This window comes from Oryza sativa, chromosome 12, assembly GCF_034140825.1.
Source record: "Oryza sativa Japonica Group chromosome 12, ASM3414082v1".
In the NCBI taxonomy this organism is placed as follows: Eukaryota; Viridiplantae; Streptophyta; class Magnoliopsida; order Poales; family Poaceae; genus Oryza; species Oryza sativa.
Window position 1 is genome coordinate 13,706,557 of NC_089046.1, and position 25,579 is coordinate 13,732,135.

At 45.5% G+C, this 25,579-nt stretch overlaps 1 long non-coding RNA gene and 1 pseudogene across 1 annotated transcript; both read left to right on the plus strand.

Annotated features, from left to right (window-relative positions):
• The first annotated feature begins 19,473 nt into the window (after positions 1–19,473).
• Positions 19,474–25,352, plus strand: LOC9267110 (F-box/kelch-repeat protein At1g57790-like; annotated as a pseudogene).
• LOC107279711 (uncharacterized) lies at positions 20,974–24,636 on the plus strand. The gene is made up of 3 exons (XR_001542002.3): positions 20,974–21,293; positions 21,364–21,436; positions 24,330–24,636. It is a non-coding gene; the product is annotated as an uncharacterized lncRNA (long non-coding RNA).
• Positions 25,353–25,579: the final 227 nt, after the last annotated feature.

Here is a 25,579-nt window from a genome sequence, read left to right on the forward strand (position 1 = left end):
TGCATTATTTTTGAATGTCATCGGGTGGTGAGCCTTTCCCATTTAATTATGGCCGAAGATGACTTTATTTTCCTATGGGTTATAATTTGATTAGCGTGAACCTTATATATTGGTTTGGTTCAGCTAGATGCTTATAATAGATGCTTAGCCATGCTTAGAAACACTAGCACACTATTGGGATGATTAATGTTTCACTGTTACTTAATAATGGATATTTAATGGTAGCTCACGATGGTCAATCGTGATTGGTTATTAATTACTTGCCAACTAAAATTTGATTAATGGTAGGTTGTGAGCACATAGTTTTGATGGTCGTGCTCATGACAATTAAGGAACGATTCGCGAGCTACTGTTGTGAGACATTAACTGTACTAACCACAAGCCAGCTTGGGCAATGGCTGGACACTTTGTGTAGCAAGGCTCATTGTGGTGCGCCAGACTGTGAAGCGGCGAGAAGTGCGTGATGCCTCTGGTTATTCAGGGGGTGATTATGATCTAGAAAAGGTGCACTACTTTGAGTTGAGTTATGCGAGGGGTCTTGTCACAACTACATAAATGGTGACATGTTCAGCATGGGCACATAATGATATGGTGACATTTTGTGGAGTTGTGTCCTGTGGGTAAATATGTACATCTCTGGCTATAGTAAAACTATTCGAATAGCCGTTCCTGTGGTTATGGGCGGGGTGAGCAATGTTTTTCGTGATTAGTCCCACACTGCTCATTAATGATAATAATGTGATAATTAATTTGGCTCCTGGTTTGGAATGGCTAATTTCTGGTTTGGAGGTTTGATCTGTACGACCGGGGTTGGTTGTTCAGGTTTGGTTGGGCCTGTGCAGCATGGATGTGCTGTTCAGTGTTGATTAATATTGATGATTAATTACTCTATTGTATTACAATTCTTAAATGTTTGCTAAATGCTGCTTTTGCAAACGAGTCTATATTATACCATCCTTTGGTATCCTTGTGCACTTGCATATTTGTTGTGTGGCTTGCGGAGTATTCCATGTACTCACCTTACAATAATCAATCAAACCTCAGTTGAAGAAGAAGGATCCAGAAGGAGAAGACGTTTGGCTTATACCCCAGTTGAGCTACCTGTGGGAGTAGAGCCAGAGCTTCGCTAGACCGTTATTCTGCTGCTCTTGTTTTTCTTTTCTTTTGTAAGTATGTAATGTTATTATTATGATGGATTTGTATATTAAATTACCAGTTTGTGTACCTCGGCTGATTCCTGGATGAGGATTTTATGCACAAATAAGTTTGGAAATTACTTGTGAATTTCCGGGCGTGACAAGTTGGTATCAGAGCCATCTGGACTGTAGGATAAGCCAAATGGTCAAACTTTAAGGACAAATTTTCCGAAAACATGATTTGTGAAAAATTTCCTTTCTTCTTTCTCCAGAATTCTCTGCAAATCATTTTATCATCCTCTCGCCTCCCTCTTTCAACTTGAGTAGTTGTTAAACTTATTGGAGAAACCCGAAGACGTCAATGTGGTTTACTTATGGAGGCCAAGTCAAGTGAATCAAGGAATAAGAAGATGACGGTCGAACTGAAGTGCAGAGCTTTCATAATGGGATGAAGTTTGGATCCTACCATAGAACCTAAACCACCAAAGTGACTTTGAAGAATAGTTAGTAGGGTAGAACGTTTGTTGCTTGCTTGTGTGTAGGTATGGTTGCATTCCCAACATTGTTGTAGTTCAGTGCTGAGTGTGTAATTATACTAGGTTGCTTACTTAATCAACTTAAACAATATAATGGACTACATACACCAGAGAAGAAGAGGGTGGCCAAGGCGTACAACAAAAGGGTGAAAGCAAAGTTGTTTCAAGTTGGAGACTTGGTTTGGAAGACAATTTTGCCTTTGGGTACTCGATCCAGGAAGTTCAGTAAGTGGTCTCCTAGTTGGGAAGGTCCTTATTGAGTATGCGGCATTGTTTGAGGGAACGCATATTTTTTGGAGACACTTCAAGGGGAGCGTTTTCAGCGAGCAATTAATGGGAAATACTTGACGAAATACTTCCCGAGCGTTTGGCAAGATGCTTAGGAGGTTCAATGGTCGGTAATTGGATTATCGCCCTAAGACCAAAAAACATGTTCTGTGCTTTTAGATTCACGTTGTTCATAAAAAAGGCAGGGGGCATGTGTTTACACCCAAATTTGGCACCTAGGAGTAAAATAGGGAAAATTGCCAAAGTTTGAAAGTCTGTCGGTTTTCCTATGTGAGGGCCGGTCTGACCGCCGTGTATAGGCTGGTCAGACCGCCGAGTGAGGGCCGTTCGGACCGGCGGTGTGTGGGCCGGTCTGACCGGCAGAGTCCGAGTCATGGACTGTTTCGTCGGGTCTCGAAGTTTCCTTGCTCGGGAAGGCATGTTTTGGGTTTCCTTTGGATTATATCCTGAGTTGGACATGTAGGAGGGCTTATAGAGGGCAAGACCAACCCCTATATAAGGGACATGGCCGGTTCAATTGTAACTAATCAATCTACAATCAATCAATCGAATCGTTTTTCATATTACTTTTAGTTTTCTCTTAGTTTGTCCATCTTTGTTAATTTGCGCTGTAAATTGTCCGCCACCGCTGCGAGAGTGTGACACCCCTTTGTAGGTTTGTCTTGAAAACCTTCCGTTTTGCCCACGAGACGGGTAGTTATCTAGAATCGGCTCTGCTAGCCGGTTTAGTTATCAAAACCCATCTTGATTTATCTTTTGCTAGATTGAGGTGGTTGGCGACTTTAGGATCACCGCAAGGTGTTCAGGTGTTGCAATCATGCTTGTCAACTTGTCACAAAAAGTTGCCAACACAACGTACCCCAGTACCCTAATCATCCGGTCTACGAGTATCACTCGTTGATAATGGCGTGCTAGGTAGGGGGACTTGGTGCTCAAGGTTCTGCCAATATGACTTCAAGCCATCCTGACAACAGTACCAACAGTACCAATACTGGCGTCAATCAAGGAGTTTCCACATTGCTGGTGTGGACTTAAGTCGGATCTATTGCCTCTCTAGTCTACACCGTTACGCCAATCTCGACTTCGAGAAATGACATCTCGCCGACAATTCCTCCCACGCAAGTGGAGAACGGAATATCGACGACCCCAACACCTGGAAGAAATCCTCAAGTGGCTGCACAGAAACCTAGAGCCGACAAGGATATCTACCCAGAAACCCAGATCTTGGTGTCCTGTTCATAAGACATCCAAGCATACTGTACAAGATTGCCCGGTGATACTCCACACGAAGGCCGAACTCTACGCCTGTTGGGAGCGTGGGATTCAACGCACTTCACCGACGGGTGTCACATACTGCCCAATCCATAAGTCAAGATCTCACTATCTCACGAGTTGCAAAATCTTCCTTAAAATACTCAAGTCGACGTGTCCTTATGTCCAACAACCACAAGTTCAACTTCAGTGCGTTGCCAAGGAACGAGACGTAGCAATGACTTCAGATTGGTTCGTGGGTTTTGTCAGTGTCAACCCTGACGAGCCATCTGTACTACACCTATTGGAAGATCAAGAGTCCTCTTCGTCGAGTTTGCCACGAGATGTAAACGTGATCAATATTGGTGAGACAAGTACGTCCGCAACAGCTAGGACGCCTGCTCAACAACTGCAGAACCTCGACGTGATATTGAGATAAAGCCCTTTTGACCCCATCCTAAACCCTGACGTCGATATGTGGGCAACACGACAATGAGAGACTGTGACCAATCTCAATAGCGCGTTTGCAGATACAACAATCGAGCCTTCACCTCAAGATCCATCACGAGGAAATGGTGAACCAGCTAATGGGAACGCGGAAGCGGAAAACCCTATTGGAGAGCGTCCTCACCGTGCTCAGTCACCACGGGCAACACGATATCCAACTCCGCCACTTCGTGAGAATCGCAACCTTCGCGAACATGTAGACGACCGGCAGAGGGAACGACGAAATCGGAATGACACTGACTGTCATCGGCGTCGTTCTCCCTCTCGACAAGGAGGGAACACCATCTACCGTCGACACCGACACCGCTCCCCTTCACGTTGAGGAGGGAACAACGATCGAGAAGGACGCCCCAATGAACATCGAGATCCGCAGGCCCGCAATGATCGCCGAGATAACGATTGTTGTGACGGTGGCGGTGACAATCGGCGAGATCAGGGAGCCGATGGACGAGTTCAGGGAGACCATGGTCGAGATCAGAGGCGAGATGGCGACGACAGATGGGAACGTAACTCTCAATCTCCCGCGTTGGGACGAGACCGACGACACGACCACTGATCGGGTAGCCGAGCCCCCGACCCAAGTGATCCCTTGTCTTCATCTACGTCATATTCTTCATCAGACAGACCAACTCAACGACACCAGAAATGCGGGCCACCCTTTGCTCTAGATGGCCGATGCAGAGCATTCAGAACCACACTACGAGACGTACGATGGCCCGAAAAGTTTTGACCAGGAGCGATCGAGAAGTATAACGGAAGTACAGACCCAGAGGAGTTCCTTCAGGTCTACTCCACAATTCTGTACGCTGCTGGCGCAGACAACAACGCACCAGCGAATTATTTACCAGCTGCGTTGATAGGTTCTGCTCAATCATGGTTGGTCCATCTCCCGCCCCACTCAATTCCCTCATGGGAAGACTTATGGCAGCAATTTGTCGCCAATTTCCAAGTAACAAACAAGCGCCACGCGATCGAGGACTATTTACATGCTCTAACTCAGAACCAAGGTGAATCATTGAGGGACTATATCCGGTGCTTCAATGAGTGCATGAAATCATCGATGCTTTTGTTATCCATGCATTCAAGTCAGGCGTCCGAGATAAGCTGTTCAAAATTATCGACAGATGCGCTCACACAGACGACGCCCTAAGATGGAAGGAAGGAAAAAGCAAGGTAGGGGAAGAGAATAAGCCAGCCAACAAAGACGCACCAGAGTCGAGCAAGAAGAGAAGTCATAAGAGTGGGAAGCGCAAACCTTCGGGAGAGGTCCATGCTGCCAAGCAAACGGACCCACCCATGTGCCCAAACCCCCAGAATGACAACTCACGAAAACAATGGTGCCCTATACACAAGACGAACAATCACTCCATGGAGGATTATTACGTCTTCAAAAAGGAGCTGGTGCGACAATTAGCAATCGAGAGAGGGTAGCGAGTACGAGTTGTCGAAACGGCTGTAGAGACGGCCACTCCCGACTTGGACTCCGCATTCCCAGAATACGACCTCCATGCCTCGAACATCTTCGGCGGTTCTACATCGTACACCTCAAAGAGGGAGTACGAAAAGATAGAGCGAGAAGTCTGCTCCACGTCGTGGGGGCTATTGCCAAGATGAGATGGTCCAAACACACGCCCAAACTCCCAGACAGACGACTCATGAAAACAATGGTGCCCCATACACAAGACAAACAACCACTCCTTGGAGGACTGCCATGTCTTCAAGAAGGAACTTGCGCGACAACTAGTAATCGAGACGGGGAAGCGAGTACGTGTTGTCGAGGCGACTACTGAAGCAGCCACCCCAACTCCAACTTTGCATTCCCAGACTTCGACCTCCATATCATGCATATCTTCAGCGCTTTTCCATCATACACCTCGAAGAGGGAATTCAAGAAGATAGAACGCGAAGTATGCTCCTCATCACAGGGGGCGGCTACCAAGATGAAATGGTCCCAACACAAGATCGAGCTCTCAGAGGCGGACCACCCAAAAATTGCAACCACACCTGGCAGATATCTGATCGTGGTCGAGCCCACTATTCGGAATATCAAGGTAGCACGGGTTCTCATCGACGGCGGCAGTTCCATCAACCTGCTTTTCACCAGTACCTTAGACGCCATGGGGATACCACAAAGCGAGCTGACAACCACTCCAGAATCATCATTGAAGCCGTTGGGTAAGATCACACTACCTGCCACTTTTGGACAAACCCATAACTTCCGAACAAAGCATATCATCTTTGATGTCGCAGAGTTCGACAGTACATACAACGCCATTATTGGGAGTGCACTCACGAAGTTCATGGCAGCATCTCACTATTCCTATCAAGTGCTCAAAATGCCAGGACCAAAAGGGACAACTACTATCCAGGGAAAAGTTGGTGGTACAGTTCGATAAGCGGAACCTCGACATGGTCGAGCATAATCCTAACCTGCTCGCCACAACTGAGCAACCCAAGAAAATGAGCAAGCCCAACAAGATGCCGAAACTAGACGACGCGATCAAAATCATACCGTTGACCAGCTCCAACCCCGACAAGACCGTCAAGATCGGGGCAACACTGGACGAAAAATAGGAACTCACGCTCATCACCTTCCTCCGCGACAATGCAGACGTGATCACTTGGCAAATGTCAGACATGCCGGGAGCCCCAGGGAGGTAATTGAGCACAACTGATGGTACGACCCGACGCCAAGCTAGTTAAGCAAAAACAACAGAGATTCACACCCGATCGGAAACAAGCCATACGAGAAGAACTCGACAAACTTCTCAAAGCTGGCTTCATCAAAGAAGTCTTCCATCTAGTGTGGCTCGCTAATCCAGTAATGGTACGCAAAGCCAATGGGAAGTGGAGAATGTGTGCAGACTTCACCAACCTCAATAAGGCGTGTCCCAAGGATCACTTCCCTCTCCCTCGAATAGATCAACTAGTGGATTCAACAGCCGGTTGTGAGCTCTTGAGTTTACTTGACGCTTACTCCGGCTACCACCAGATCAACATGGCAAAAGAGGATGAGGAGAAGATGGCATTCATCACGCCCTTCGGTGTATTCTGCTATGCCAAGGTGCCGTTCGGATTAATAAGCACAGGAAATACCTATCAGCGCGGGATCCAGAGAGCACTTGGTGATCAACTTGTACGAAACATCGAGGCCTATGTGGATGACATCGCCGTCAAAACCAAGACGAGCGATTCGCTAATCAACGACCTTAGGGAAACGTTCGACAGCCTCCGACGATATCAAATGAAGCTTAACCAGGAGAAGTGCACGTTAGGAGTACCGTCAGGGAAAATACTCGGCTTCCTAGTCTCGGGATGAGGAATCGAGGCCAACCCTGAAAAGATCAAGGTAATCGAGAACATGAAGTCACCCACAAGACTCAAGGAGGTCCAGCGGTTGACAGGATGCATGGCTTCGCTTAGTCGTTTCATCGCAAGGATGGGTGAACGAGGACAACCTTTCTTCACCCTGCTCAAGAAGCAGGACATAGTCAAGTGGAGCTAAGAAGACAAGAACACGTTCATCGTGCTCAAGCGCTACTTGTCAAACCCCCCTGTACTCGTTGCTCCACAAATTAATGAAGAGTTATTCCTGTATATCATTGCCACACCTTAATCTGTGAGTACGGTTATTGTCGTTGAGAGGGAAAGAGTACAATACCCAGTGTACTACACCAGCGAGGCCCTCCACGACGCAAAAACTAGATACCCACAGATCCAAAAGCTACTCTATGCTGTGATTATGACATCAACAAAGCTACGCCACTGCTTCCAAGCCCACAAGGTCACTGTCATCTCTTCCTTCCCTTTGGGTTTCTAGCTGAATATGCAGATTCATCGTTGTCTGAATGTGTGTGAAACTGTGCATTGCTAGATCATTTATGTGAAGCTTGGTTATGCCACCAAAAAGGAGTATTAAAATGACAACATCTCACCTATAGGTGTAGATTGAAGATTGTAGCAATGCAGATTGTTTTGTTTTTGTTCCCATACGGCCAAGGGTGTGTGTTTATTCTTTGGGTGTAAAGTTTTTGAAGTATACAGTCACACATTTGAAGTATTAAACATACACTAATAACAAAATAAATTACAGATTCTGCCAGTAAACTGCTAGACGATTTTATTAAACCTATTTAATCTGTCATTAGCAAATGTTTACTGTATCACATTGTTAAATCATGGCATAATTAGGCTTAATAGATTCGTCTCGCAATTTACACACTAATTGTGTAATTGTTTTTTTTCCCACATTTAATACCCCATTGTCACGTTCTGATAAATTCATCCCGAAATAAAAATCATTCTCTAAAAGGAATAATAGAATTAATTAAAATTCGAAAAGAAATTGACAAACACTAAAATATGTACTAGAAAAATTCGAATGTGGCCCGAAGAATTTTTGTTAAATTCTCCTTGGTCTAAAAGGAGCTGTCAAATTTTACTTGAATTTTCAAATACGTACTAGAAAAATTTGAATGTGGCCCGAAGAATTTTTGTTAAATTCTCCTTGGCCTAAAAGGAGCTGTCAAATTTTACTTGAATTTTCAGAGCAACGGAATTATTTATTAAGCAACAACAACAATTAACAAAGTTTACTAAAAGAAAACTAAAAATAAATCCTCCTTCCTCCTTTGGCCCAAAGCCTCCCTCTCTCTCTCTCCCTCGGCCCGCGGCCGAAGTTCCTCTCTCCTCCCTCTCTTTTTCCTCCCCTCTCTCCCTCGGGCCACCCCTCTTCTCCCTCCTCTCCTCCTCCCGCCTGGGCCTACCCCGGCCCAAGCCGAGCGGTCGCCTCCCTCCAGCGCGCCGCCCTCGCCCCGCGCGTGCGACCTCATGCGCTGATCGCGCGACCGCGTGGGTCCCACCCACCCAGGACGTCTTCCTCCTCCCGCCGGCCTCCCTCCTCTCTCTCCCGTGAAACTCTATCCGTTTCCTCCCTCAATTCCGCGCGATTCAAGCATTGGATTCCAAAATTGATTTGGGGGAATTAATCCCCTTTCCTTCCTCTTCAATTCCCCTAATTTCCCTCATCAATCGCGCATCATTGCACCCGGAACGGCCGCGCCATTCATGGCCACCTTCCATGGCCGCCGGCTGCCAATCCCGCCGCTGTTCCCCGCTCCTCCCGTGGCCGGCCTGTTCCCCTCCGCTATAAAATGGGATCCCCTTCCTCCGTTCTCTCGTTTTAGCCTCCTCCGGCATCTCCCCGTGGCCGCATGTCACGCCCAGAAATTCACAAGTAATTTCCAAACTTATTTGTGCATAAAATCCTCGTCCAGGAATCAGCCGAGGTACACAAACTGATAATTTAATATACAGATTCATCAAATTAACTAAAACGATAAGTACTTACTTAAGAGGCACTTAGTCCTCACCATGAAGAAAACTGCAGCGGAAAATAAAATCTAGCGAAGCTCCGACTCCACTCCCACAGGCAGCTCAACTGGGGTATAAGCCAAACGTCTTCTCCTTCGCAACTTGTCTTCAACTGAGGTTGATTGATTATTGCAAGGTGAGCATATGACATACTCAGCAAGCCACACAGCAAATATGCAAGTGCACAAGGATACCAAAGGATGGCATAATATAGGCTCATTTGCAAAAGCAGCATTTAGCAAAACATTTAAGAGAAGTAAAACAGTGGAGTAATTAATCAGAAATTTTAATCAACACTGAACAGCACACCTATGCTGCACAGGGCCAACCACCCTGAACAACCATACCCGGCTGTACAGATCTAACTCCAAACCAGGAGCTAAGCAAATTATTACCAGGTATAACATCCATACTTATTGTGAGAGGTGTGGGACTAATCACGAAAAACATTGCTCAACTCGCCCATAACCGCGGGCACGGCTATTCGAATAGTTTTACTCTGGCCAGAGGTGTACCACTGTACCCACAAGACACAGCCTCAACATCATGTCTACCATGCGTCACGATACTGGAAAGTACCCGAATAGAGGCTGTGACAATACCCTATGCACAACACAACTCACCACAGTGCACCATTCCCGGATCATAGTCACCCCCTTATAAACAAGGTATGGACTCCCCAGCGACCCCCATGGGCTTATCTCTGCCACTTCTCAGTCTGGTGCTCCGCAATGAATCATGTTATACAAAAGGTAAAGCTGTTGCGATTGTCCTTGACCAACGGAAGAAGATTCACCAATTTGGAGTGGCTTGATACGCTGCCTCTGGCTACTACCTTGTGCCTCCTGGAATACAGTCATTTTCCTTTTACGATTGTCCATCCTGTTCTTCTTGTCTTCAAGTCGAATTGCTTTGTCAACCGGCTGCTGAAAATCAACATAGTCATGGGAGATCAACGTAACTGACAGTTCATCCTTTAAGCCTTCAAAGAACTTCTCCTGCCTTTCCTCGTCAGTACGCACATCTTCTGGAGCATAACGTGCCAGACGGTTGAACTCATGAAGATACTCTGCCATGGTATGATCCTTTTGCTTCAATGCCCTAAACTCACGTTTCTTCAAAGCAACAACTCCTACAGGTATGTGTGTCTTCTTGAATGCCTCCGTGAACTCCGCCTAAGTGATTGGTTGTCCTTCTGCTCTGTTCATCCGGAAGTGATCCCACCATTCTGATGCAGGTCCTTGCAACTGATGTGAAGCGAAAACAACTTTCTCCTGATCTGTGCACTGGAGCAATTCCAACTTCTTCTCAATAGTGTGTAGCCAATCACCTGCTTCTACTGGGTTGGTAGTGCTAGAAAAGGTAGGTGGTCTCACACGAAGAAAATCAGCTAACTTGTTCTGCGGCGGTGGAGCATTGTTGTTTCCTTGGTTAAGCTGGTTCTGCATCTGCTGTATCATCATATTCATTAACTGAGTCTGTTGAGCCAGAACTTGAGCAAGAGTTGGGTTCCCTTCATTGTTATTATTTCCACTTCCACTGGCGCGAGTGTTCACCATCTGTTGCATATTAGAGAAGATAGGAGGAGAGGGGTTACACTAAAGTTAAGACCTTAACCAGGTTAACACTGATCTGATGTGTGTAGACCATTATATTGTTCAAGTTGATTAAGCAAGCAACCTAGTATAGTTACACACTCATCAATGAACTACTCCAATGATGGGAATGCAACCATACCTACACACAAACAAGCAACAAACGTTCTACCCTACTAACTATTCTTCAAGGATAGTTTGGCGGCATAGGTTCTAAGGTAGGATCCAAACTTCATTCCATCTTGACCACTTGGCACTTCGGTTCTTCCTCGATCCACTTGACTGACCTCCATAAATTGACCACATCAACATCTTCTAATTTCAACAACTAGTTTCAGAACTACTCAAGTTGAAAGCAGGAGGGGAGAGTAGACAATGAAACAATTTGCAAAGAATTCTAGATAAGGAAGAAAGGAGAAATTTTCACAAATCATGTTTTCGGAAAATTAGTCCTTAAGGTTTGACCATTTGGCTTATCCTACAGTCGAGATGGCTCTGATACCAACTTGTCACGCCCGGAAATTCACAAGTAATTTCCAAACTTATTTGTGCATAAAATCCTCGTCCAGGAATCAGCCGAGGTACACAAACTGACAATTTAATATACAGATTCATCAAATTAACTAAAACGATAAGTACTTACTTAAGAGGCACTTAGTCCTCACCATGAAGAAAACTGCAGCGGAAAATAAAATCTAGCGAAGCTCTGGCTCCACTCCCACAGGCAGCTCAACTGGGGTATAAGCCAAACGTCTTCTCCTTCGCAACTTGTCTTCAACTGAGGTTGATTGATTATTGCAAGGTGAGCATATGACATACTCAGCAAGCCACACAGCAAATATGCAAGTGCACAAGGATACCAAAGGATGGCATAATATAGGCTCATTTGCAAAAGCAGCATTTAGCAAAACATTTAAGAGAAGTAAAACAGTGGAGTAATTAATCAGAAATTTTAATCAACACTGAACAGCACACCCATGCTGCACAGGGCCAACCACCCTGAACAACCATACCCGGCTGTACAGATCTAACTCCAAACCAGGAGCTAAGCAAGTTATTACCAGGTATAACATCCATACTTATTGTGAGAGGTGTGGGACTAATCACGAAAAACATTGCTCAACTCGCCCATAACCGCGGGCACGACTATTCGAATAGTTTTACTCTGGCCAGAGGTGTACCACTGTACCCACAAGACACAGCCTCAACATCATGTCTACCATGCGTCGCGATACTAGAAAGTACCCGAATAGAGGCTGTGACAATACCCTCTGCACAACACAACTCACCACAGTGCACCATTCCCGGATCATAGTCACCCCCTTATAAACAAGGTATGGACTCCCCAGCGACCCCCGTGGGCTTATCTCCGCCACTTCTCAGTCTGGTGCTCCGCAATGAATCACGTTGCCCACGCTGGCTTGTGGTTGGCACGGTTAATGTTTCACAATAGTAGCTCGCGAACCGGTCCTTAATTGTCATGAGCACGACTCTCAAAACCATGTGCTCACAACCCACCATTATCAAGTTTTAGTTGGCAAGTTATTAATTAACCAATCACGATTGACCATCGTGAACTATCATTAAGACATCATTAAATAATAGTGAGTCATAGGTTATCCCAATAGTGTGCTAATGTTTCTAAGCATGGCTAAGCATTCATATCTAATATCTAGTTGAACCAATATATATATAAAGCTCAACTAGTCCAATTATAATCACCCAAGGTATCAAAGAATAAAGTAATCAAGAACAAAAGGGCCATAACAAAGAATAGGTTAATTCCACCCAATGACATTCGAAAATAAATGCACAGTTGAAATAAATAGAGAATTTAAATATAGGATCAACATGCTCAAAGGATTGTGTTTAGGATCTGTGTGACTTGCCTTGCAATAATCGGTCTTCAATTAATCTTCTTGAATACTTCCGGCGCACTCGCGAACCTTCGCAACGACGGAAACGACAAGCTAACACGCAAAACAAGAAAAAGACTAATAAAAACCAAATAAACAATACATAAAAAGTAAACAAACATGTAGATCATAATTTTAGATGAATTATGAGACTTGAACGGCCTCATTCTGACTTCAAATGAATTTATTATGAATTTTACAAGATTAAATCTAATTAAAGCCCATTTAAAAAGAATTAAATAAATTTAATTCAATTTATGGACAATTTTAATATGTAGATCTTTATTTTATACAACTTTTGCAACTTGAACCACATTAAACTGAGTTCAAATGAATTAGTTATGAATTTTTAAAGATTAAATCGGATTAAAACACTTATATGGATTTTAATTGAATTATGACGCAATAATGAATTATTTTTGAAAAGGAAAAGAAGGATTATTGTGTCAGCGGCTAGGGTTTGCGGTGGACCAGGTGCACGGCAGCGGTTCACGGGAACAGCGACGACGATGACGTCAGCGATGACGGCAGCGATGACGTCAGCGATGACGGCAGTGATGACGTCAGCACCGGCGGCGGCTCGGGCGCGCATGCTCGCCGGCGAACGACGGCGCGGCGACGCGAACGGAGGGCACCAACGGGTAGAGGGCGACGCGGCGAACTCACCGGTGACCAAAACCACGGCGGAAGAGCAACGGACGGCGCCGGCGACGAGGAAGAAGCGGCGGCGGAGATCGGGTCGACGGCGGCGACGGTGCTCCGGCGGTCTTCGGCGGCGGCGAAGGAGCGGACGAGGACGGCGGCGACTTGGCGACCACGATGGCGGTCTTCCCGAACGACGGTGACGACTGGAACGACGGCGAAGGACGACTGGAGCGGCGGCGACGACGGCGGCGCAAAAGCTCACGAGGCTAGGGCGCTACACACGACGGCGGGCGAAGGCGAGAGAGGCGGCGGGTAGAGGAGACACCGGGGGTGCTTTTAAAGGGGCAAGGAGGCGGCGGCGGAGGCCCACGGCTGCCGGCGATGAGAAGGAAAGGTCGGGGTTCGGAGGAAAGAGGCCGATCCGAATCGAACTCGAATCCACGAATTTCCAAACGATTTTAGCCGACGATTCCAAAAGAGAAAAGGAAGAGGAGATCGAGAAGATCATTTCTCCTCTAAAGATTTCACCGGAGAAGGAAAGACGCGGCCGAATTTGGAAGGAGACGGCGGCGGCTTGCGCTAGGGTTTCGGGCGGCGGCGGCGGCGCGAGGAGGACGACGGGTCCGACAAGCGGGGCCCACCTGTCAGCGACAGAGAGAGAAGAGAGCGGCGGCTCGGCGGACTGGGCCGGACTGGGCCGAGGGAAGAGAGAGAGAGGGGGTTTTGGGCCGGCTTTCGGCCCAAAGCCAAAACAGACTTTTTAAAAACCTTTTTCAATTTAAATTATTCATGAAATGCAATTCCATTTATTAAAAATACTTCCTTAGCTCAAATAAATCCCAGAAAAATCTAGGAATTATAGAATTAAGCAAAGTATTTAACAAAATTTTATCTAGCCCAATTTTATATTGAGATTTAACAAATTAAAATTAGATCTTCTCTTTTAGGCTTTTAAAATCATTTCTAATAATTCCTTTTAAACAACAATTTATAATTTAAGGATTTTAAACAAGAAAAGCACTTAACAATTATAATTAGATCATTAATGATCAAATAATTACTGAACTGTTCTTTGTATCGTTTAGGAATTGAGCTCTGAAAAATCCGAGAAAATTTCAGAGAGTTGACTTAATCATGGAGAATTTAATAAAAATTAAATCCATCCATGCTTTATATTTAGGAAATTTTATTTCCCACATTTAACTTCACTTGTAAATTAAAGAACATTTAATATAAATTCTATTAATAATTTATTAAATAATTTATAAATCCTGAAACAAAAATTAGGATGTGACACCGTACCACCTCTCCCCGTCGTCCTCGTCTCTCTCCTGTGCCGCCGGCCACCTCCAGCCGCCTCTGCCGCCTCGCCCGTGTGCCGGCCGGCCGTGCCGTAGCCATCCTCAGCGTCGCAGCCGCCTCCTGTCCTCCGGCTTGCCTCTGTTTCTTGCGGTGACTGCCGGAGGCGCGTCCTCGTCGACGTCCAGTGGAGTTGCCGCCACTGCACCCCTCCAGCCGCCTCTGCTGCCGCGCCTTAGCGTCGGTCGGCCGTGTCGTCGCCTTCCTCAGCTCCGTGGCGTCGTCCTCCTCCCTGGCCTCACCATCTCCTCGCTCGAAGCTCGCTGGAGTGGTGTCCTCGCCGGCGGGTAGTACCTCCCATCCTCCTGGCCAGCTTCTGTTCCTTGTCGGTGCGCCGGCCGACGTCGTCGCCATCACCTTCGGTATCACAGCGGCAACGTCGTCCTCGGCATCGCCTCCCCTTCGGCCGAACCAGCCGGCGTTCGTCGTCGCCTCCTCGCCGGTTCCCATTGTCGTCCTCTCATTGTTCCCGGTCGTCGTGGTGTTCGTCCCTCCACCAAGCCGATCGCGTTCGTCGTCCGCGTCCGTCAAGTGAGCCGCTGCAGCCCTGTCGTCGCTTCGTCCTCGGCTCCGCGTCATCACGCCTTGAGCCGGCCTCATCTCGCCTTCGTCCCAGGATCGCCGCCGAAGTCGTTCCCTCGCCGTTCGTCTCCGTCGTCCCCGAGCCGTCTCCGCCGCGCCCGTTTGTTGTCGTCGTTCCCATGCCTCGTTGCGTGGTGGTAAGGGTCCATCCTCTCGCTGCCCCCGTCCTCGTCCTTTCGGTGTCGCCCGTGCCCGTTGTGCGGTTGTTGACCCCGGTACCCGTGTACTGGTGTCGGTAGTCGTTTGTGTGTGCGTGTGGTGACCGTGTTAGTGTGCTCGCTCGGTAGCCGCGTGGTTTCCACGTGTGCAGCCCGCGTGGTGTCTAGTGGAGTCCGTTTGTCGGTCACTCGCCTCGGTTGACACACGGGGTCCGCTTCCGTCGACCCATGGACCGTCTCTGTGTACTCGGTCTACCGTGATCCCTTAGGTTGACATGTGGGGTCCGCATGTCAACAGCGCAACCTTCCTGTATTTTTCAGGCTAGCGCTTACATATATTTTATAGTTGCAAAACCTAATTATAATAATCCGTTCGGATGATCATATCTTGATCATACAAACCCCGAATCGACCCGTTCAAGTCTCCTAATGTTTGTTATAACCTAAAGAACCTTGTGCTTTTCTTTTTATGTATTGTTATTGCTTCTCTATAGGCTTGTAGCTTTGCTTGTGTGCTTTGCGTAGCTTCTGTCATTTCGAAGGTTCCTGAAGCGTGGCTCGTGGTCGTCGCTGAAGGTTCGGAAGGCCGTTCTCTCTGAGCAAGGCAAGTTGCATCATCCTTGAGCATATTGAATCCCAGTTTATAAAATTATTTTGATTTGAATTATTGCATTACTGCTTTATTTAAATTCCCGCATTATCACTGTTTTATTTAGCATTACCTATTAATCCTTGTTATAGCCTTATCATTGCAATTGTTATTATCACCTTGCTTACCCTAGGCAAACAAAACCCCAACTAGTGGGTACTCTATTAATGGTTCCACTAGTATGAATTTAGGTAGATGCTTCGCTGGTTAATTAGTCAACACTAGGTGGTTTGATAACTTTAGACTTTGGGAGTTCTCATATCACTTGGACACTATGGAATGGTTGGCTTATGTTGGAATTGGACATACCCCTCTCTTCCTCTTTCAAAACCCCTAAAACCTGTTTTCCGGTGGGGTTTGGGTGCACGCCAGTTGTGGGAAGTAGCACCCCGGCCAATATAAGGATTACGCTCGGGCCTCTGTTGCAAAGCACTACCGTACTAATCACATGTCTAATGGGTAAGGCTTAACTCGGTGCTCAGTCTAGTCCTGAACAAAAGGACACGGATAGAGATGGATGAAGTCGTTGTGACGATGGATATCTCTGAGGCAAATGAAGGCTACGCGAGCTGCGGCTTGTTAATCGAGATGTCTAGGCAAATGAAGGCTACATGGGCCAGTGTCCGTTAGTCGAGATGCCATGGCACTGGACTAGTACGCGGGTGGTCTCACCCTTATGTGTGTGGCGCACCTGGTCTAGATCCTGTTGCTAGGGGCGCAATCCTGGCCTGCCTGTCCGGGATACCGGCCGTAGGCAGGGTTGAGTCGGTATTTTTGTTCACGGCTAGGATGGGTAAAGGGTTATGTCACATTTTTTATGATGGGTTCCAATTGCAATGGAATGCAGAGTAAAGGCGTGTCTTGTGGGTAAAGATGTACACCTCTGATCAGAGTACAATCTATTCGAATAACCGTGCCCTCGGATATGGGCAAGCCTAGCAATGTACCCAAGTTAGTGGTTTAATTCTTAAAATTTGCTTAACAACTAAAATATGGAATGGTAGGCCTGGGTTGGCTTGGGATGAGCTAGGACCCAGGTCGGGTTGCCAGTTCGGTCTGAATCATCGTAGGCCTTGGGTTAAGGCAAGTTCGTGAGGGTTCACGGCCTTGATTAATAATATTGTGTAGCTCTAGGATCGTGTTTATAAAATAGCTTTGAGCAACTAAGTGTCTTTTAAATGCTCTTTACTGCGAAACCTAACCCTATTATTATTACTCCTTGTACCCCCTTGCATTAATCATGCATCTCCCGGTGTGACTTGCTGAGTACTGTGGTTGTACTCATTCTTGCTCAATCTCCCCCCCTTTCAGTAAGAGAAGCTTTGGAGAAGAAGTCTAGGTGGAGTCCTGGCTTATACCCCAGTTGAGCGCCTGTGAAGATGGAGCCGTAGGCTTGCTAGTCCGCTGCTGTTTATTTTTGATTGTCAAGCCTGAAGTGCCTTTGTAATAATGTAAATATTATCGATATAATAAAGATGTGTCTTTTGTATCATGTTTGTGTGGTGTACCCCGGCTTTTTCTGGGACGGGGATTAATACACTAGCGTTCTGGAAAAAAGCAATTTTTCCGGGCGCGATACCCATGCATGTGTCCAAACATTTGATGTGATGTTTTTGGCCAAACTTTTTTGGATCTAAACAAGGCCTAAAAATGTATATGCGATTCAGACCCTGTTTGGATCAGGGACTAAAGTTTTAGTCCCTGTCATATTGGATGTTTGGAGACTAATTAGAAGTATTAAACATAGATTAATGACAAAACCCATTCCATAACTCTGTACTAATTCGCGAGACGAATTTATTGAGCCTAATTAATCTATGATTAGCCCATGTGATGCTACAGTAAACATGTGCTAATTATGGATTAATTAGGCTTAAAAAATTTATATCGCGAATTAGCTCTCATTTATGCAATTAGTTTGCAATTAGTTTTGTAATTAGTATATTTTTAATACTCCGAATTAGCGTCGAAACATCCGATATGACAAAGTTTAGTCTCTAGATCCAAACACCACCTCAGTCATTGAGTTTTCTGTACCTGCACCTGCTATTTTCTGGTACCCTATTTGTTTTTATTCCTATGAAGTTGCATGCAGAAACGGTTAGGTTGGGCTTACATTATTATTATCTTGAAATTGGTAATTCCATGTGAAAATTTAGTTGCACAGTGCTTAAGCATTGCTGGATGTAAAGTATGCTTGTGGTATCTGGTAGCTCAGGTTTTAACTCACTGTGAAATGAGAGGGTCAAAGCAGAACTGCAAACATGAAACAAATTGACTGACTAACCTGAACTCATATCTTGTTCATAAGAGTAACATGAACTCATTTTCTGTCCACAAGAGTTACTAGTTCTTTGATACTTCACTGAAGATTTGTAGACCATCTCAACGGTGTGGAATACAGATAAGATAATGGATAATTGTACCTTTTGCTATCTGCTGTCTGCAGACTGCAGATTATCCATTTTATACCTAGTACGATGCCAATGCCAATTCAGTATTATCTAAAAGGTATAATGCCAATTATCAGCACCGCTGAAATTAGGCCAAGTTTAGTTCCAAACTTTTCTTCAAACTTCCAACTTTTCCATCACATCGAAACTTTCTTATACACACAAACTTCCAATTTTTCCGTCACATCGTTCCAATTTCAACCAAACTTCCAATTTTGGTGTGAACTAAACACACCCTTAGTCTGCAGGTTCCAGAAATGAAGTTTCATGCAGAAATGGTTGTGCTGGTATTACATCATTTTGGTGCTGAAATGGATAATTCGGTGGGAAAATATGCTTGTCAGTTCTTAGGCATTCGTGATAGATGGTGTCAGGCATTTCACTGAATGATCTAAATTTTTATGCATATAATGTAAAGTCCGCTCGTGTTATTGGTAATTGAACTACTAAGCTAGTCTGATATAATCGTCAACATTATTTGACATTTCAGTAATCTTTTGCAGATGAGCATATCGATCAGCTGCAAAGGAATACAGAAAATTGGATTTTTTGGGGGAAAGATAATTGGATTTTTTTTAATCTGCAGATTGTCCTGGTTCATCAGTATTGCTGTAGTTGCTAACCGGTACTCATAGACTCCTTGGTACAACCGTACAACGCTAATTCGCCATCTTAAAGAAATGTTACAATGCCAATTTATCTGCACCACTGAATTTAATCTGTACCCAATATTCAGTCCCAGATCATGTGGAGGTTTGCACTTTGCAGAGTGCCAGTTCTCTGGAACTTAAATTTTCCAATACCTTTTAAACAGAACGAAATTAAGGTGCTTCTCAAAACTAGTTTTGAATTCAAATTGCAACCTGCAAGTTGCCATCGATCAAGTCTTGCAACGCAAGCAGGCTCCGCTTCCTCCGCAGCTTCCAGAATTTGTTCGAAACGAAGCAAACTGGAGCACGCAACTATCCAACATATATACTACTAGCAGCAGCGTCTTCCTCCTCGTCGTCTTCAACCTCTCTCGTGTCGCGTGCCATTCGCCATCGCCACCACCTCCACTACTCGATCCCCTCCCATCCCTCCGGAACCTCCACTACTACTCGCCCCACCAATGGCTGACGGCGAGTCTCCGCCGTGGGCAGAGCTCGTCCCCGACATCGTCCGCGAGATCGGCCGCCACCTCCTGTGCGAGATCGACCGCCACCATGCGGATGGCCTCTGCAGGTCCTGGCGCGACGCGCTCCTACAACTCCGGCCCCCGCCTCCGCCGCTCCCGCGGCTCGTCCTCCCGGAAGCCGACGGGCCCGCGTTCTACTGCGTCCCCAGCGGCTGCCGCCCCCACCCCTTCGTCCTCCCGCCCGCCGCGCTGCGCGCGCGGTGCTTCGGCTCGTACGACGGAGCCTGGATCTTCCAGGCCGTCGACCAGGCGGCGAACCACGTCTTCCTCAACCTCATCACCCACCAGCAGCTCAACCTCCCCAACCTGATCCGTTTCCCCTCCTTCCGGCTTCCGGGATTGACATTTGACTTCGAGGTCGCCTTCGTCGCCGCCACCCTCTCTAGCCAGCCGACTGATCAGGGATGCGTCGGCGCCAGCATCATCGGCTTCAAACGCAGGCCCCTCAACCCACGGCACATCGCGTTCTGGCGCATGGGCGATGAGGCGTTCTCGCAGTCCATCGAGTCGAGGTGGATTGACGAGGAGCTGGAACTGGATGTGGTGGACCTCCTGTACAGCGGCCATGGCGCTGGCGCCTTCCTCTTCCTCACCCGAGGGGAAAACATCCGTGTGTTTCGTCAACCGATATTCCCTCTCGGAGACATGCAGACGACAGTGCTCTACTTCGAGCGGCGCGGTGACGACGACGACGACGACGGGCGGTCCTTGATCGCTACCTCGTGGAGTCCCGAGGGAAGCTGCTCATGGTCGTCAGGTTAGGAGATCGTGAGCCTGGCCGCTTGCCGACCACGACGTTCCGGGTGTTCGAGAGAGAAGACGAGCTGTTCAACAACTACTGGACCAAGCTGCCCGACCTTGGCGGCCGAATGCTGTTCGTCGGAAGAGGCTGCTCCAGATCGTACGAAGCGGCAGATGGGTACCCCGGCATGGAGGGCGTCTACTTCCTGGACGACCGGAGCTTCCACGACCCGATGGTTGTGTACAAGGATGCCGCCCAACGGCGTATCCACTACACCATGACACTAGATTACCAACATACATCTGTCGGTAAAGATAAATAATTATTGATAGACTATTTGTTGGCAAAGGCTTTTGGCAAATTATATGTTGGGAATACTATGTAATAAGACATATTATATGTCAGCAATTATAAATTTTTTTGGGGTCAAAATAACTGTCAACAATTTTAAGACTAGAAACCAATTATATGTCAGGAAAACTTAATGATAATCCATCTGTCAGCAATACTTCATCCGTCAGATCTTGATTCAACGGCTAGGATAGAGCGCGGTGAAAGCTCAGGCAGGAAATAAAAAAAACCGCCGATATTCTGTGCGCCAAAAAAAAAACACGCCAAAAAAAACCCTAGCTAGGTCGCCGCCTCCTCTCCCCGCTTCCACCGCGCGCCGCCACCTCTCACCCTTCCACCGCGCGCCGCCTCCTCCCCTCGCTTCCACCGCGCGCCGCCACCTCTCCCCCTTCCACGCTCCTCCCCATCCACCAGGCGCCGCCACCTCCTCCTTCACCAAATCCGCCGCGCGCCGCCACCTCGCTCCCCATCCACCGCGCCCCGCTTCCCCCTCCGCCTCGGCGAAATCCTCCCACCTCCTCCACACCTTCCTCCAAGTCGGCGGCGGCGGCGAGTTCAAAGTTCGAAGCTGCAAGGTACGTGGTAGAAACGAAATCATATTTTCCCGCAAGATCATCATGATGATTTTCTATGTGTGCCATGCAGCGCGGTGGTTCCCTGAGCCAGAGAAGGTGTGTTTCGATTTGGGAAGAAGAAGGCCTTGCTGTCCAGTGAGCAGGTACCTCAATTAACTCTCGATCTGATTAGCTGTGTTTCTGAATTCGATGTGATTGCAACATGTACAGCATTTCCTCCCTCTCCTATTAGCTGCGATGGCAATAAGTTAATCCCATGCATTTTTTCCCCTTGGATTGATGTGGTGTAGCTAGCTAGATGTTTTTTTTTTTGGATATTAGCTTCTTTGGCTAATCTACTCAGTGTACTGGAAAACATCTCCGCAGACATAGCCTGGAAATATGACAGACTAAGTTACATAATAAAATTAAAATAATGCAACATACCAAGTTGTTTCACACTTCAGAGTTATGCACTTTGTTTTTTTCACTGCCACACTGTGAGTATTCTGAAATAAATCCAAAATTAGCATGTTTAACCTTTAAAAAATTTAGATCAACAAGATTTTTATCAGATTAGTACCTATATATTCTCCCATTATTCTATAATCTGAGTACATAAAAATCATACTATTTATACTTGGTAAGCTGCAATGTAGTGTATATTGTCTCTAGCTCAGTTGCTTCAGGAAAAAATACACTGCAAGATTACTCAAGAGAAAGGGACCAATATCATGTCTTAATTTGTGTATTTAGAAACTGGACTTGTACATAGGCTGGAAAAAAATCACAGTTGCTCAACTATGTTTATGCTACTGTTTGCTGATTCTGTCAACTAATATATCAACTAATATATCAAAAGATTACTGTGGACTCAAGTTGGACGTTAGCTAATCATCATGGATAAGGCGTGGATGGATGAGCCTAGGCACACACAAATCTATATACAAGGAGTGGACAATTTCCTTGATTTTGCATTTAGCAAGTCTGCAATAGGAGATAAAATATTATGCCCATGTAGAAAATGTGTGAACTCATCATGGAAAAATCGAAGTGACATACGTGAGGACTTGATATGCGATGGATTTGTAAAGGGTTATAGAACATGGATGTTTCATGGAGAAACAAGTTCCTCTTTTGTTGATAATCATGACAGTGATGAGGTTGGCAGTGAGCACTCTAGAGAAGATGATGACATTTCTGATTTGGTTCGAGACTTAGCATTTGGACTAGATGATCGAGGGGAATTCGAAGATGCTAGTAGTGAGCCCATCAATGATGATGATTTAGAGGCTCTACAGAAGTTAGTAGAGGGTGCTAGTCAAGAATTGTACCCAGGGAGCAAGAACTTTTCAAAGCTACGCTTTGTAGTACGGCTGCTGCATACTAAATTACTTGGGGGCTGGACAGATAGAAGTTTTGACATGCTGTTAGATCTACTGAATGATGCCTTCCCGGAGGGGTCAGCACTACCTAAAAATTACAATGAAGCTAAGAAGTTGATAAAATCTCTAGGGCTTGGCTATGTTAACATTCATGCATGTAAAAATGATTGCATTCTCTTCCACAAGGACCATGCTAATGAAGACGCATGTCCAAAATGCAAAACTTCAAGATGGAAATCAGAAACCAAGAGTCTTGATGGGAAACGTGTACACAAGGTTCCTGTCAAGGTTCTTCGCTATTTTCCGATAAAGAGAAGGCTGCAGAGATTGTTTGTGAACCAGAAAATAGCAACTCTCACAAGGTGGCATGATGAAGGACGTATACGAGATGGTTTGCTTAGGCATCCGGCAGATTCACTTGCATGGGAGGACTTTGATCAGAAGCATCCTGAGTTTGCTTCTGATAGCCGCAATATTAGATGTGCATTAGCTACAGACGGTTTTAACTCATTCAGGTCCATGAACATTAACTACAGTATTTGGCCTGTTATTTTGATTCCTTACAACTTCCCACATTGGATGTGCATGAAGCAACCAAATTTCATCCTCTCATTGTTAATACCTGGGCGTGAAGCTCCTGGTAGTGATATGGATGTCTATTTTGAGCCACTAGTTGATGACATGAAAGATATGTTTGTTGAAGGCATTAGAACATATGACTCTTCTAGGTCTGAGTACTTCCAATTGCGTGCTGCCATATTGTGGACCATTACTGATTATCCGGGGCTAGGATATGTGGCAGGATGCACTACCTCTGGTGAAGGAGCATGCCTTGATTGCCACTCTTATACTTGTTCGCTGTTTTTAAAGAACGGGAGCAAGACATGCTACATGGGTCATCGTAGGTTCTTAGATGCAAACCATGAATTTAGGTTTGATGCCCATTCATTTGATGGTCTTACTGAGCTGCGGCCAGCACCTAAACCACTGAACCAGCGGCATGATCATGTATTTATATTAGGGCAAATAACCTCACTTGAAACAACTAGTGATCACTCAATAGTTTACCTTGTGAGTGATAGGAACAATATACAAAATGCTGAATCAGTACTACAAACTTTTTTTTCATGAGTGTTTTATAAATTGCATGGCAATTTGAGTGTGGAACCATGAAAACATTCATAGACATGATCACTTAACTGAACACTTCTTGGTGACAAGTGAAATGCCATTGTATCTGCAATGATTAGTTCATTTGAGTCCTCTCCATGAGGGTTATACTTAACATTGTATCTGCAAGGTATTGTGGTCTATTGGACCTTGGTACTCCCATCACTGACTGTCCTGTTTGTAGGTGTGTCTACATTTTTGCATAGCATGTAATGTTTTGTCATTATTGGGGCATCTGAATCTGTACAGTTCATTGATTATAGCATTGGATGTTAGCTTACATATATTGATGATAGTAGTTCTGAAGTCTATCAATATAGTATTCCCTTATCATGTGCTATCATGTGCTGCTTCTATGAAAAAAATAGTCCATGGAACTGTTAGATGAAAAAAATTGGGCTTTCACATATGGTGGCAGTATCTTCTATACTGTTTACATTTTTTATTTCAGCAAAGGGAATGTGATATTGTGGACTGAAGCATAGCTTTCCTTATTTTGCAGGCAACCATAAAAAGGGCTAGCAGAGGTGCTGAAAAAAAAACCAAGAACCTACAAGAACCATAAAAGAGATGATTTGTATTGTTTTTGGGACCTCGATACACCTACAAGAACCTTAGTTGCATCTAAGTTATGTAATTATTGCTATGTACTTGAAGAACTCCATTATATCTAAGTTGGACATTTATGTAATAGCTATTTGAGCTGATGGACAACTGCTATTTGTATCAGAATACTGCTATTGTGATACTGGTACTTGAAGGCTACTTGATGGATGAACAATAGTTATGAATAGTTTAATATTGTGTTATGCATGTGTGTAACTTACTAAAAGTGATAATCTCTGTTGCAAAATTTGGAGTGGTATTCATCCATGTATGTTGCAAATTTAATTTGAGGTATGGTTCATAAAATGGATGCTAATAGGTAATTAGTATATTTTTTTGTGTGGATTACCGACTGATTGCTTGTAAGTTATTGTGCTAGCCATCTATACATTAATTGTCGGCAAATCTATAACACAATGATATGCTATCTGTTGGGAATCTTCTTAAGTGTCGGTAAATGCCCATCTGTTGGTAAAACTATCTGTCGGTAAATATGTAGCAACACTATCAGTCTATCTGTCAGCACATATTTATCTGTCGGGAAAGACCTTTGCCGGCAGCACTTGGCCTGACAGACCCTATCTGTCGGGAAAAGTTTTGCTGACAAATAATTTGACAGCATATAGGTCCTTTCCTGACAGATATGTAGTAAGCAAACTAGGGGCATGGTGTAGTGATCCCTGCAGCGACAACGGGAGATGGTCGGGAGCACCGCCACCAGCGGAGGTAGAGCGCTGCTTCCCAGAGCAAGGTCCGTCGAACTACTCCCCTCCGGTTTGGATTCTCCCATGAGGCACACGACACATGTTTTTGGTTGTTGAAATTGTTGCCGGTGATCAGGCTAGTCTGTGATCGTTGCTAAGCTTTCATGCCTTCATCAGCATGTACTGTGTTAGTGTGTTTGTTCGTTGAGTTTGGATGGTTTTCTCATGTTAAAATTGTTACTGGTGTAAGCTGAAGCAGGATTGCTCAATTCAGTGGAGAAATTGATCTGCAGGTGACTTGCCGTTCACTTAGTTTCTGTCTGCATGTTTTTTCACAAATTTGCATTTCAATTCAAGCTTCTTTTACTGAAGTTGCAGTGTTCACAAATGTCTTGGGAATTGGAAAATGCAGATAGTTCTGTTTCTTTATGATCGATAGTTG